Source organism: Clupea harengus, chromosome 3 (assembly GCF_900700415.2).
Source record: "Clupea harengus chromosome 3, Ch_v2.0.2, whole genome shotgun sequence".
Lineage (NCBI taxonomy): Eukaryota > Metazoa > Chordata > Actinopteri > Clupeiformes > Clupeidae > Clupea > Clupea harengus.
Genome location: NC_045154.1, coordinates 10,411,922 through 10,426,449, shown reverse-complemented (window position 1 = coordinate 10,426,449; position 14,528 = coordinate 10,411,922). Strand labels below are relative to the sequence as shown.

Sequence of the window (14,528 nt, the reverse complement as noted above, 5' to 3'; positions counted from 1 at the left end):
CAGGGAGAAGAGATGTGACAGGATGAAAGGACCTCTCGTGATTTAGTGGTGAAAGAACAAAGCCGCACAAAGACATTTGGCAGGTTGGTTTCTTGGATAAGGGCTGGGACTAGCTGTGTCATTTGGAAGTTAATCACTGAAACATACTCGACCCACGTGGAGCACCACGCCAGATCTGATGGCTTTCACAGATAGGTGTCTGACAAATGCTTTCTCACGTTTTAAAAAGCATGTGGTTTTGCTTGGTTTGTGTGGCAAAGAAACTTATAGAGAAACTCTTTAGATTTTAAGTAGATAGATTCACAGGTATTTTTTTCCATTACAAAGGCCTTTTGGTACAAGACTAGAATTCTTGCAATATTCAAGTAACCACTTTATACATAAAGATATGTAATAAATGAGGTAAAACATAAAGTCTTGAAATGAATAATAACACCAACGGTTATAATTACGCAGACTGGTAATATAATGAATGTGAGCTGCACTTTGCATGCTTTTAATTATTTTTGTTAATATGTGAGCAGCTGGCTCCTTTGTCTGCTCTTTCAATATTTTTCTTTTATCATAAAATTAGAAGGAAAGATTTTTCTCCTGAATATTAGGATACAGATGTACAAAACATCTCATTCATTTTCTTACTCTGTGGCAATTCACTGTGAGTATAGAATTGATTGAAAACATTGATTGACTGAAGGATCATATGCCGCCTGCCATTTTCATTGCGATCAATATCTAACCAACACAAAACCTCCCATCTCCTCAGGACTATGGCCATAATCCCCGTTGGTTGGATTTTCCAACACTAATCCAAGTAGAAGGTCTCCGTGGTGGCATGGTCTGGTCCAGTGCCTCTCTGCCTGTGCCATCTGTGCCCTCCGGCTGTCGGCGCATTTGGCAGAGGTTTGGCGGAGTACTGACACAGGGCTGCGTGGTCATCTGGCCCTTCTCTGGTCAACTCAGAAGCTGAGGTAGCCTCCGGCTCTATGTGCTTGTGTTGTCCTTGTTAGGCACACACAGCCTCAGATGGACACACACACACACACACACAACATGGACAGCCATCTGGTGGATCTGAAGGTTCTGGTTCCTTTGAGTGTCCTGCGTCAACCGCCCTACCCGTCCTTGCCAGGGCCTCTCTGCCAGGGGCGACCAGCCAGATGCCCGCCTCTCCTACCTGCTCCGTCTGTTCCCACGTCAGAAGAGCGCCCTCCTACATTAGCCATACATTTAGCCGTCTTCTGAGAGGACTGTTCAATGCCTCGGGCCATCACGCACAGCACTGAGAGAACACACCCTGCAGTGGAGCTACGCTCTGCTATCACCCTGCAGTGGAGCTACTGATGTGTTTTGGAGGAAAAGGAAAAAAAAAGAAAAAGAGACGCTTTGCGTTCTCTGAAATCAATTGCACTTAAAATGCGTGGAGCGCGAGCTCATGACATCGTTTGGGTCCATGCGTGCGCCACGCTGCTCAAACATCTGCTGTTGTTTCGGCTGCTGCTGCGGTGGCGGCTAATCCTGCCTACATTTCCTCATGACCCAAGCTAAAGGTGAACAAACCCGCTCTCTGTCTGCCTGTGTTTGGTTGTCATTCTTGACCTCTACGTATGTCTATTTTCAATTGAATTTAAAGCCTTATTGATCTGCTGTAAAACAGCACTGCCAAAACAAAACATCAGTGAAAAACAAATTCCCTCTTCCTCTCTTTCCTTCCCGTTCTTTCTTTCCCTTTTCCTTCTCTCACTCTCTCTCTCTCTCTGTTTTTCACTTTTCCATCTCCTCTGGGAATAACACACTTCTATCCTGTTGTTTGTCAAAGCAGGGATGGTGAAATATTGATGCAGCTTGTTAGACCCTTCAGGAGCTGTGTCAGCACCCGTCCCTCTCTTCCTCTCTCTCACGTTCTCTCTCTCCCTCTCTCTCACACACACACACACACACACACACACACACACACACACACACAGACACACTTACAGTCATCCACATACACACACAAACGCAATCTTTCTCTCTCTCTCTCTCTCTCTCTCTCACACCCTCTCTCTCTCTCACGCTCTCTCTCTCTCTCTCACACACACAAACACACACACTCACAGGCATCCACATACACACACAAACGCGATCCTTCTCCCTCTCCTGCACCCTCTCTCTCTCTCTCTCGCTCTCTCTCTTTCTCTCTCTGTTGGGTCTGTTTCCTCATTTTCATGTACTGCAGTTGTTAGTTTTCACTCCCTTGTTCACCTCGGATTGAAAGACACACTGCACCAGCTGTCTCCCCAGAGTCAGAATATTAAAACCTCCCGATTGCGAGTGAGGTCCCGACCTCCTAATCCCACAAACATGGAAGCAGAAAAGAGGGAAAGAGAGCGAGAGAAAGAGGGATGAAGATAAATGGTTGCAGTGTGCTTGTATCGTGTCTATTTTGGCTTGAACAGACTGTGATGCCACTTAGGCACTAATATTGAGTAGTCGTCTCTATAGAAACACTTTGAAATCAAATTTTTTGTTTTAAATTTGTTTGCTCATGCCTGTTGCCTCTTCTCAGCGGCCATTAGATTAGTAACTAACAGAGATCTTGCAGTTACCTCGGCCATTTTGGTCTTAAAAACAACCCGTGTGAGAACATCTAAATGACTGATTTTCAAAAGTGATTTTCTGTGAGGCAATCCACAGTTGCAAATCGAAAAACAGATTTCCAGTTTTACTGGATGAAGTTTATTGAATACACGAAAACAGATATAATCTACCTGACACTGTCTCTATTTAATATGCTTCCAGTGTATACCAGTGTTTGTAACCATAGTAACAACTCTACATGAGCATACTTTTGAGCCAATATGGAGCTGAGCTAGCCACAGTAGACTTTGCAGACTAGACGTGCATGTTTAGCACAAGGCAACACTCCAGTGACTGCGGACAGTTGTGAGGCCCTCGTAAAATTAGACCACTCTGCCTCGTTTCATCACAAGAAAGTGAAAGTGGCGAGACTTCAGCAACCACTAGCTTTGAGCTTGACATCCCTTCCAGTTAAAAGTGGCTGTGAGTGGTTTCCAGTGGGTATGGCTGATTTGGGCTTTAGTCACGGAGAGCCCCAGGCCAATTCATCATACCCTATTAGTGAAGAGACACACACACACAAACACACACACACACACACACACACCATTCCGGTCCCCTGTTGCTGTTCTGGACCCATCCTGTCCTGTGGCCAGTTTTAGTGCACCCTAGAGGAGATTAAAGTGTGTGTGTGTGTGTATGTGTGTGTGTGTGTGTGCGTGTGTGTGTGCGTGTGTGCAGGTATGTGTGAGTGTGTTGGATTACCTGAGTGGCGCCTGTGTAGAGTCCAGTCGACCACTAGGTTTTAGTAGTTGTGTACGTTTGGTCTTGCTTGTGTGTGTGTGTTTGTGTGTGTGTGTGTGTGCTTCTATAATGCTTACAGGTTTTAAATAGGTGTCAGTTGCGCAGCCAACATCCGCATGTTCACTGGAAATACAGAATAATGTCCGGAGAGCCGGCCGGTGCCGATTCGGTTACTGGTGCTCCACGTTCCCCATAAACCACATCCTCTTTCCTCTTCTCTCTTACCCCTACATACACCCAAAAATACAAGCACCCCCCCAACCTCTTCACACCTCCCCCAGGCCCGCTGCCCCCAGCTCCCTCTTCTAATCCGGGGGGTAACTCAACCCCTCTTCTCTATCTATAGAAAGGGGAAGTGTGTACCTCCCTCATGCTGCACGCTGGCTGTGTGTCCATAGAGAGCTACGGGACGCTTACAGTAAGCCTGTACATTTATGATTCTACGGCCATAAACTCTGGGACACTGGAACTGCCACTTCCGTGCCAATGAAAGGGCGTCTCGTGTCTGGAGTCGCACAAGTGCAGTCCTGGAGAGTAGGCAACACTCCGCAACGGATCTAAGCCACATCTGGCCTGCGACCCTCTTAGTGTCAGCAGCCGTCTCTGTCGACACTGGACAGGTGACACGAATGAGCGATGTGCGGTGAGAATGAGATCCTCGTCTCAAATTGGATTCCTTAGATCAGGGTTCTGTGTCCTGATCCGGTTCTCATATGCACAGTATATTTTACTGGCTTTTCTAGCATACAGATTTAAAGTGTATATGCATACTAATACATCCATAAGAGGAGAGCATACATACATACTAATACATCCATAAGGGAAGATCATACATGCATACTAATACATCCATAAGAGGAGAGCATACATACATCCATAAGGGAAGATCATACATGCATACTGATACATCCATAAGGGGAGATCATACATGCATACTGATACATCCATAAGGGGAGATCATACATGCATACTAATACATCCATAAGTCGAGAGCATACATACATCTATAAGGGGAGAGGGAGAAATAGAGGAAAGGCTCATGCATATTTTAAAATGGCTGTCTTTTTTCAAGGGGGGGAGGCTCGTGAACTAGAACCGCATGGCCACAGCCAGCAGCACTAAGTGTGAGGCGGTGTGTGTTGAGGTGTGTGAGATTGAAACGTCTAGACAAGGCCATGAGCCGAAGTTGGGGGTGGCATTGGGACAAGGCCAACGACTGAGGTAGAGCGGAGAGAGTGCTGTCGCCATGCTTCGTGCTGAGCGTGTGCCCTTGATAACTTTAGCTGCTGTGGCTGGAGTGTGTGTGTGTGTGTGTGTGTGTGTGTGTGTGTGTGTGTGTGTGTGTGTGTGTGTGTGTGTGTGTGTGTGTGTGTGTGTGTGTGTGTGTGTGTGTGTGTGTGTGTGTGTGTGTGTGTGTGTGTATGCACACCTGAGGTGGAGAGAGGAGAGTAAAAGAACAGACAGGCCTTTCAGTCTCTTGGTGCAGTCCTTCATGCCCGTTGTCCTTGCTCCTTTGCAATGTAATGCTTCTCTGCCTCGTGCTTTGTTCTCCTGGAAAGATCCTCTCTTCATTACCACTCTATGCTGTGTGTGTGTGTGCATGAGCGAGCGAGTGCGCACACGTGTGTGTCTGTCTGTGTGTCTCTGTGTGTGTGTGTGTGTGTGTGTGTGTCTTTGTGTGTGTGTGTGTGTGTGTGTGTGTGTGTGTGTGAAAGAGAGCTTGAGCCATTGTGTGCACTCTTGAGTGTCGGCCGTTTACGCGCTTCATTATCATACAGTCACACACCACCCTCACCAATCTGCCAGCACAATGCTTTGTATGTTTCATTTCAGCGTATTAGTGTCCTCCTCCTCCTCCTCCTCCTCCTCCTCCTCCTCCTGGTGTTCATATTCATACAGTAGCTCCACTCCACTCTGCTCCTCTCTCCTCTCCTCCCCAGCGCTCTCCTCAGTCGCTCTGTGAACTTTAATTAACTCCACTCCAATAAGTCGATGACCAAAGTCTCCCTGCGTGGAGCTCCGTCTCAAGTGAAAGGCCAAAAAGAGATTTGTAATGATGCCAGCTGCTTATCGAACTACATGCACGCTTTTTCACTCACTTTTTAACATTGCATTCATCCACAAGTGTCGAGAGTGGCCTCTGGGACCTTTGAGCAGAGTTATCATAATACTCTGACACACACACACACACACACACACAAATGAGTCGTTTGTTCCACAGAGACCGCGTGTCACTTGAGTGGCATAATGCATAGCCCCCTGATTGGCTATTGTATGATACAGTAGTGGGCGATTATGGATGGGGGGGGATGGGGGGGGGGGGGGATGGGGTGGTATGTGCTTTTGATGTCTATTTAAATGTGTGGCTCACATTTTCCTTTCTCTCGTAGCAACGGTGACCTCTTCCAGTCACACTCTCTCTATCTCTCTCTCTCTCTCTCTCTCTTTCTCCCCTCTCTCTACCCTCTTTCTCTGTTTCTCTCTATCTCTCTCTCTCTTTATCTCTCTTTTTTTCCTTCTCCCTCTTGCTCTCTTTCTCTCCCTCTCCTTCTCCCTCTCCCTCTCCATCTCCATCTCTCTCTTGTCGGAATTATAATTCATCAGGTTTCATTGACATGGCTGCAGTGGTATATCCAGTGTTATATCTAGAGCTTGTGACATTGACTTAATGGTGATACCAACCGCAGCTCTGCTCACACTGGTAGCAAAGTCTGCATTTATGCAGAAGTGTGCAGGAGTGTGGCACCAGGCAACGGAGGAGAGGAATAAGGCAGAATACTGACAAATCCCTTTCTCTCTCTCTCTCTCTCTCTCTTTCTCTCTTTCTCTCTCTCTTTCTCTCTTTCTTTCTCTCTCTTTCTCTCTTTCTCTTTCTCTCTCTTTCCCTCTCTCTATCTTTCTCCATCTCTCTCTTTTTTCTCTTTCTCTCTCTTTCCCTCTCTCTCTCACTCTTTCTCTCTCCGCCTGACATCTGCTTAAGTTTTGATGGAGGTGCTCCAGGTTCACTGATTCCATGTAAAGCCATTTTATGTCTATTGCCCATTCTCTTTCTTCTTTCTGTGCTCTGTGTGTCTGTCTCTCTTTCTGTCTCTCTCTCTCTCCCCCGCTTTTTTTCTCTCGCTCGCTCTCTACATGTGGTCTAGGCTGACAGGCTCACAGATTTGGAGAGAACAAACTGGAGAGTCGTCTGTGTGTGTGTGTGTGTGTGTGTGTGTGTGTGTGTGTGTGTGTGTGCGTGTGTGTGTGTGTGTGTGTGTGTGTGTGTGTGTGGTCATCCTCATCCCCTGCAGAGGTCTAACCGGGGTCAGTCTAGAGATAGCTTTGGGAATGTCGGCATCTTTGCCACAGTGGGGACTGCTTTAACCCCCATACTACAAAGCGATATTAAAAAGTGTCACAACTACAGATATGATCCGAGCGCCTGAGGCAATGTTTGCACTCAAATAGAGGGTGGAAGGAGCGATTGGCTTCGATGTCGTTTAGTAAAACCTTAGTCCCTGAAATAGGATTGCAATTTCTGCTTCGTTTCAAGAGCTATTTGATTCATAAATGCCAAATGCAAAAGCAAGCAGTGTTGGGAAAGGTGAGTACTGCTAATTTTACAACACATCTCTGCTCCAGTATGATAATTCATGGTAGAATGTTAACATGAAAATGTCACAAGGTCATAATACTAAGGCTTTACATAAATTATTGAAAACTTTTTCCCCCTCAAAACTCTGTTGTTCTTCTTCTCCCTTTCTTACACCCTCTCTCTGTCATGTTTCCTCTCATTAGTGCCAGACCCACTTGACCTGTGCACTGCACATTGAGTTCATATTAAATCACCAATTATGGAGTGAGAAGCAATAAAGGCTGAAAGTGTCTTCATGGATTTATTGATTAGCTTCTAAATCTTATGAACACTATCTTCTGCTAATGGGCCATCTAATAATGTTGATTACCTGCCAATTTTGATAAACTCCACCTAATTTACTATCTAATTACCATCAATGTGCAAACGTTCTGGTTGAATTACCTGAAAGTAAAGAAATTTTGTCTTGCAAATTGCATTTTTGTGGGAAAGGTCCACCACAAATATGTATCTCCTCCTCTCCCTCTCTCTATCCCTCTCTCTCTCTTTCTCTCTGAACCCCCTCCACCCTGTCTCTCTCCCTGTCCCTCTCAGTCTCTCTGTCTCTCTATCTGGTGCAGGGTTCTGTTGGCTTTTATTATGAACTCATAAATACCTAATTAGGCTCTCATCTCAGACACCTTTTATTGGCCTCCATCAGCCCTCTTAACCCCTGGGATGGGGGGAGAGGAGAGTAGTGGGGGGGGGGGCACTGGAAACAGGACCTATCGACTCGTCATCGCGGGGTGCCTGCAAACGTAATTAACTGGGCACCACAAAGGGCAGGCTATATCAGTAAATATCAGATGAGATGGACATCTGACTGCGGTCGCGAGCCTGAAATAGAGCGTGGCCTGGTCTGAACCAGCACCGGGGGGCAAGGGAGCGAGAACACTGGAGGGGAATAGGGGCATGGTGGGCCGGCCGGGGTGCCAGAGAAGGTGCAGGGGCAACAGGGGTAAGAGCAGAGGTGTGTGTAACCTTGGGTGGGCCACATGCACACAGAAGACTAGACAAGACGGAGACGCACTCATGCCAGTCACATTAGAGCTGGCCCTCAGTGTTGACTCAGTGTTTGTCCTTGCTGTGTTTGTGTGTGTGTGTGTGTGTGTGTGTGTGTGTGTGTGTGTGTGTGTGTGTGTGTGGGCTAGAGCACAGTGGCTGTTGTTGCACCTGCACAGGCGGCATCAGTTGTTCTCTTGCGTGCTGTGGCCACGACACAGTGTTTTCCCAGTGTCCACTCTGTGTTTACCGAAACAATGGCAGCCCCCCTAGAAACATGGGACCTACGTATTCATGAAAAGATGTAGTTGAAGTGTAGTGTCACTGGGGAATAGCAGAGTCAATCGATCTGTCTTGTGTGTCATTAGAAAAGCCTCCACGGTTCCTGATCTGCCAAATGATGAGAACACACACACACTGACACACACACACACACACACACTTTTGGAGCTTTTGGATAATGTGCTTTTCAAACTAATGTATTTAATTATTTATTTTAGCCTTCTGGCTTTCCATTGATGCTTCTGCATCTCCAATTAAATGCATTTTGAGGTTGCCTCACTGAATTAACTTGTTTTGATGAAGGCCCTCGTCTCCTAGAATGGCCATCAGAAAGGATTTGGTTTGAGTAACTAGTTAATGGGGATGGACAGCTTGCCCCTGTGGAGGTGTGAAGGCCATAACTGACCTTGTCCTAATGTTCGCTATATTAAATTAGCCTTTCGACTTGATATATGACATTTACAACAACTTAAAACCTGATGGTTTGTTTAGTAGTCTTCCTTTGACCAGCAAGCCAACTCTGAATCCTAATTCTTAATAAATAACTCTACCTTTGTTAGACTAATGCCAATTAGTGCCGTAGATCTCCCATATGTACCCTGTCTCATGTTTGGATTCTATCCACTGCTCTATCCCCGGCGTAGCCAACACTAAGACTTAAACAAATGATTGTCCAAGGAAAACCGCCCTTAAAGTCCAATATTGAGACCCCCCCGTAAGGCTATAAGAGTCTTAGGTGCATGGCGATCTGCTTTATATCTGTAAGTGTAGTCATTTCACCAGTTAGCTAAACAATAATCCACTTAGGCAGGCCTTGCGCTCACTCTTGCTATTGAGCCGTTTCTTAAGTAGTCCTGTCTGCTCCACTCCCCCCCCCCCCTGCTGTTCCCTCATAGTTGCATGTCTTTAGTGCATAGGGCACGACGTCTTGTGTGTGTGTGTGTGTGTGTGTGTGTGTGTGTGTGTGTGTGTGCTCCATCAGTGGCAGAGAGAATCAGTGGGGGTTGAGTGTGTGGGTGTTGTCAGAAGGGCTGCCAAGCACGCTCAGTGTCACAAGCAAACGAGCAAGAACATTACCCAGATTGCACCTGTGTGGGTTTCCGCTACATGGCACGGCATGCAGCCCGCCTCTCGCCGCCAGCGGCACGTTGCTAGCCACTCCGGCCCTGCTGCGATCCTTGCCAGTCCCCAGCGGAGGATACAGTCGGCACAGAGAGAAACACAATGCCCCATGCCCCGTGGCACACACGTGGGCCAGGGAGCAGGGATGCCAGCCTGAATTGATGCACTGAGGCGAGAGTGATGAGCAGTATTAGCACACACACACTCACACACACACACACACACACACACCCACACACACACACACACACACACACACACACACACACAGAGTATTCATTCCGAGCCGCAGCCCTGCTGTGTGTGTGAGAGAATTGGTGGCGTGTGAGGGCAAGCTTGCTGATCTGGTCTTTTGTGTGTGTGGACGTGATTTCATGCTCGTATGTTCCGACTGATGAAGAGGGGAGCTAATGAGCGTGTTTGTTCCGTCGGCGTGTGCATCCTGCCCGTCTCGCTCTGCTCACACCTCTGACCTCGCGATCTCTGGAGGCGGGCGGGCACGTTGGCGAGGAGACGGAAGGCTATGGCTGCCAGCCTAGTCACCACCATGTCCCTCAGTGCTATGGGGATCGAGTTTCATTTGTCTGCAGGTTTGTCTGCAGCTTATTATTAATTTGTTCCTTCTCTGCATGCATAAGTACACCCAGCTACGCATGAAGGCTTTTTCGATTCAGTGCATGTCTGTGTACATGAATGTGCTCTCTCAGGTAATCATTTGTCGAGATGTGCTCGTCGGAGAGAGAGAGAGAGAGAGAGAGAGAGAGAGAGAGAGAGAGAGAGAGAGAGAGAGAGAGTGAGAGAGTGAGAGAGTGAGAGAGTGAGAGAGTGAGAGAGTGAGAGTGAGAGTGAGAGTGAGAGTGAGAGTGAGAGTGAGAGTGTGTCCGTGTCCGTGTCCGTGTCCGTGTCCGTGTCCGTGTCCATGCCTCTGCATGTATATGGGAGTAGGTGCTTGTTAAGCAGTGGTCCAGCAGTTTAATTGACAGGTATTGAAGTGCTCTGGCCAGGGTTTCAGACAAACTCAAAATGCACTTGAAACTGATGTGGACAGCACTGTGTATTATAAGGCCGTTGTTACATTGTAATTATATAACTGAGTGGTACAGAATTCATATATGTGTAATAACACACTGATACTGTTGACTTACACTTACTCCATCGCTAATCCTAATTGCCAATGTAGTAAATGCACATTGAAATGTAGTGAAAGGAAGTGAATAAGCTCCACGCTAGCACACCGTACCACACAGAAATGTGACCGTCACTTTTTGTGTTCAGGAATGGAACGGGTGGACGTGGGCGTGGGTGATGGAGGTTTTGTCAGTAAATAGGACAGTTAGATGCCTCTAAGGAGACAGAAGCTGAACATGTTTTATGGGATGGGAAAAGGGCACCGCTTGAGGAGGGAGAAAACTTGTTATAATCTTATAACCGAGTTAGGACTTCAGGTTATACATCTCTATTAGCAGGGGCACAGAGATGCCTCTCTCTCTCTCTCTCTCTCTCTCTCTCTCCCTCTCTCTCTCTCTCTCTCTCACCGTCACACTGCAGAGGTAAAGTTTGAAGGACAGAAAGAGTTTGAAATGGCTTCTGCACAATTACACCTTATTTTCTTCTTCTCCAACATGTCTAGATGTCAGTGCTGCTGAATGGCTCGATGCCTGTTTTGTTTTGTCCTTTTATTTGTCATCCTCCCACTTCCCCCAATAAAAGTTGTCGTTAACAATTGCAGGAAGGGGAAAATTGATATGGAATGGGTAATTGCACGACTCAAGGAAACTGAAGGGCAGAGAAGATGTCTTTTGGCTTTCAAGTCATCACAGTGCTGACACTGTGACAACTGATGTTTTATCCTGACCATTGGAGTTCACTGCAGAGTGAGTCTAAATAGCAGTGGGGAAGCGCTCCTCTTTGTTGTCGCCTGGAGTGTGGGTGAAGGGTCGGTGGTCCTGGAGGAAGGTGGTGGTGTGTGCACTGTTCTGGAAGATAAGTCAGAGGAGAGCCCACAGAGACCTCACATCACTTACAGATGCATTAATCCCATGAGTCGGTGTGTGTGTGTGTGTGTGTGTGTGTGTGTGTGTGTGTGTGTGTGTGTGTGTGTGTGTATGTTAGTGTGTGTGTGTGTGTGTGTGTGTGTGCGCGCGTTTGTGTGTCCGTGTTCAGAGCATTACTGGACTTAGCTTAAGACTGGCAGGATCAGAAACTGTACCCATCTGTCTATAAGACTCACTTGTGTGTGCGCGTGCGCGTGGTGGGTACCACTACCCAGCCTTAGGACCAACCTTAACCAACAGACCATGATGTCCAAAATGCAAACATTTTTAAATGAATTAATTTATATTTTTTTTAAGACATTTTCAGACCTATTTGGTTCCATTTTACTTCTTGTTTTGTTACTCCTTTTTCATTGTTCTTTTTATCTGAACTGGTATTGATCACTATTGAACGAATACAAATTGTACTGCATTTAAACCTCCCCCAAATGCCAACCTAAGGCAACGGTGGCAGTGAGCAAAGAAAGAAACCTTGAGCCGGTTGAAGGCAGGCAGGCTGGGGGTTGGTTGACATGTGCCCGGGGGCCTCTTCGTTCTCAAGAAGAGCCGGCATAACTAGGAGCAAGCCACAGACATCCGCAGTGGGCTGTGATAGTAGCTTAACTTACGATGAGCAGGAGAATGGCTTCCAGCGAAAGTGTATTTCTGGATATAGAGTATAACTTGTGCCTGTGGTTATGGAATGATCCTGTCCACACAAACGCATGGGTACGGTGAACAGGGTGAGCAGAGAGACAGAAATCAAACCTCTCCTGGAGCAAAACAGCTTTTTTATTTTAAGCTGCATGTACGTTCCATTCTATCCACCCACATTACATACATATGTAAAAACATTCATATTACTGGACAATATACATGCAGTGCATACATATATCCTCATTACATACATTCCCCTTATGTTATACACGTTGAGCCTGGCCCCTTGTGAGAGCAGTTTGCGTTTGGAGGCTGTGGAGTGTTGGCAGCTGGACGTGTGAATCAGCTGAGCTGGGCTCCACGCGACCACTGGGGTTCCCATAGGGGAGTGCTGGCTATGCCTACACCGCTATCCCCTTTCCCAGGCCTCGCTGCCTGCCAGTCCGCCCGCCCGCCCGCCCGCCCGCCCGCCGCCGGCAGCCCCTCTGCCTCGGAGCCCACAGGCTGCCAACCCATCAGGGCACCTTACATGGAAACACGAAGCTGGGCATCTGACAATGCAGAGAGAAGCCAAACCCCCTCAGCACATACATACAAGGATGTGTGGATGCACTCTCACACACACACATAGTTCAGCTCAGCACACAGACATACAAACACATACACACATACACACACACACACACACACACACACACACACACACACACACACACACACACACACACACACACACGCACACGCATTCAAATCCATTCACTTCCCCCATGCACACATGCTTGCTTTCACTCACCCTAGCTCCTCCATATGCCCTGGCAGTCATCTAAATGTGCCTGTGATGTGGGTCTGATGTCACGGATGCAGCCCAGAAATAGAGCCTGGTCAGGGAGGGCAGCAGTAAGGGCAGGGGCTTGGCACCACTTCAGAGCACGCTGAGGAGGGGAGACAGCAGAGAGGATGGGGAAGCAGTCTCTCTCTCTCTCTCTCTCTCTCTCTCTCTTTTTTTTTCTCTCTCCCTCTCTCTACACACACACACACTCACTCATTCACTCACACATATACTGAGTCGCTGTGTGGGCTTGTGGACTCTGTGATTTATGTGTTGATAAAATGTGAAATGTATTCATGAAAGCTTTGCTGCTTCTTCGCCTGCTGAGTGACAGCTTGTTTAAGTGTGTGGGTGTGTGTGTGTGTGTGTGTTTGTGTGTGGGTGGGTGTGTTTGTGTGCGCAAGTGTCCTGTGTGTGTCTGTATGCATGTGCATTTTAAGTATGGTGATTTTTCTCTTATCTGACAGTAGATGCCCTCAGTACTATGCCAATACAGTTTAAACATGGAAGTCTCTGTCTCTCCTCTTCCTCCTCCTCTCTGGTAACCCTCCACCTCACACACGCACGCTCGCACACACATGCACACACATACACACGCAGATGCACACGCACATACAGACAGACACATACACATACACATACACATACACACACACACACACACACACACACACACACACACACACACACAGACAGACAGACAGAGACATATACACACTGAAATTCGTTCATTAATCAAGACACTCCTAGACTTCCTGCCTTTTAGGTGCTGTGGATGAGACAGAGACAGAGACTGCGTGAGAGAGAGAGAGAGAGAGAGAGAGAGAGAGAGATAGAGATACAGAGACTGAGTGAGAGAGAGAGATAGTGAGGGAGAGAGAGAGAGAGAGAGAGAGAGAGAGAGAGAGAGAGGAGGTGGGGACTCCCTCACTGAGGAGTGCACTGTAAAGAAGGGGGAGGGGCCCAGAGCCGGCTACTGCTACACGATTGGCTGCTCTTTTGACAGAGGGGTGTAGCCTAGATCCGGAGGAGAGGGAGAGGGAGAGCGAGAGACACAGAGTGTGTGCAAGAGAGAGAGAGAGAGAGTAGCTGTGCATGGCAGTAGGAGGGATTGCCTGTTAGATGCAGCTGCCGATAATAGCAGACATCAGCACTGGCTTCGAGACGGAGTGCACCGGCAGAGCAGAGTACTGCCTGCGGAGAGAGCGAGAGAGAGACGAGAGGAGAAAAGAAAAGAAGAGAGAACACAACAGAGGAAGACGCTAGAACACGAGAGAAGGATCCAGACTGCTGAACAATAGAGAGAAAGAAAGGAAGAAAGAGCAGTCAGAGTCGAACGAGTAGAGCAAGAAATAAAGAAGGCATATACGCACGTTTGACAGAGAGAGAGAGAGAGAGAGAGAGAGAGAGAAGAGTGTGAGGAGAGGGAGGACCAGGAGAAGTTGAAAGCTGCCTGGAAGCGTCCTGCCTTTCCTCTGCGTCCGCAGGCTCTGCTGAGATCAGCGGAGGAATGAGAGAAGAGAGCAGCTGATCTGGACACTCGTTTACCCAGGGGGGTCCACCGGACAGACAGGGACAGAGGGAGAGAGAGAGAGCGTGTGTGTGAGAGCAGGAGAGAGAGAGAAAAGGA

General features: G+C 47.5%; 1 protein-coding gene across 3 annotated transcripts in view; it reads left to right on the top strand.

Annotated features, from left to right (window-relative positions):
- Positions 1-14,528, top strand: part of tspan9a (tetraspanin 9a) — a 192,196-nt gene that overhangs the window by 98,299 nt on the left and 79,369 nt on the right. Inside the window, exon 1 of one of the 3 annotated variants that reach the window (XM_031564532.2) lies at positions 13,869-14,528. This exon is cut by the window's right edge and continues 875 nt beyond it. The exons of the other annotated variants lie outside the window; for them this stretch is intronic. The gene's annotated coding sequence lies outside the window, so the exon portion shown is untranslated. Of the gene's footprint in view, positions 1-13,868 lie in introns of those variants that run through there. 3 annotated transcript variants of the gene reach the window in all.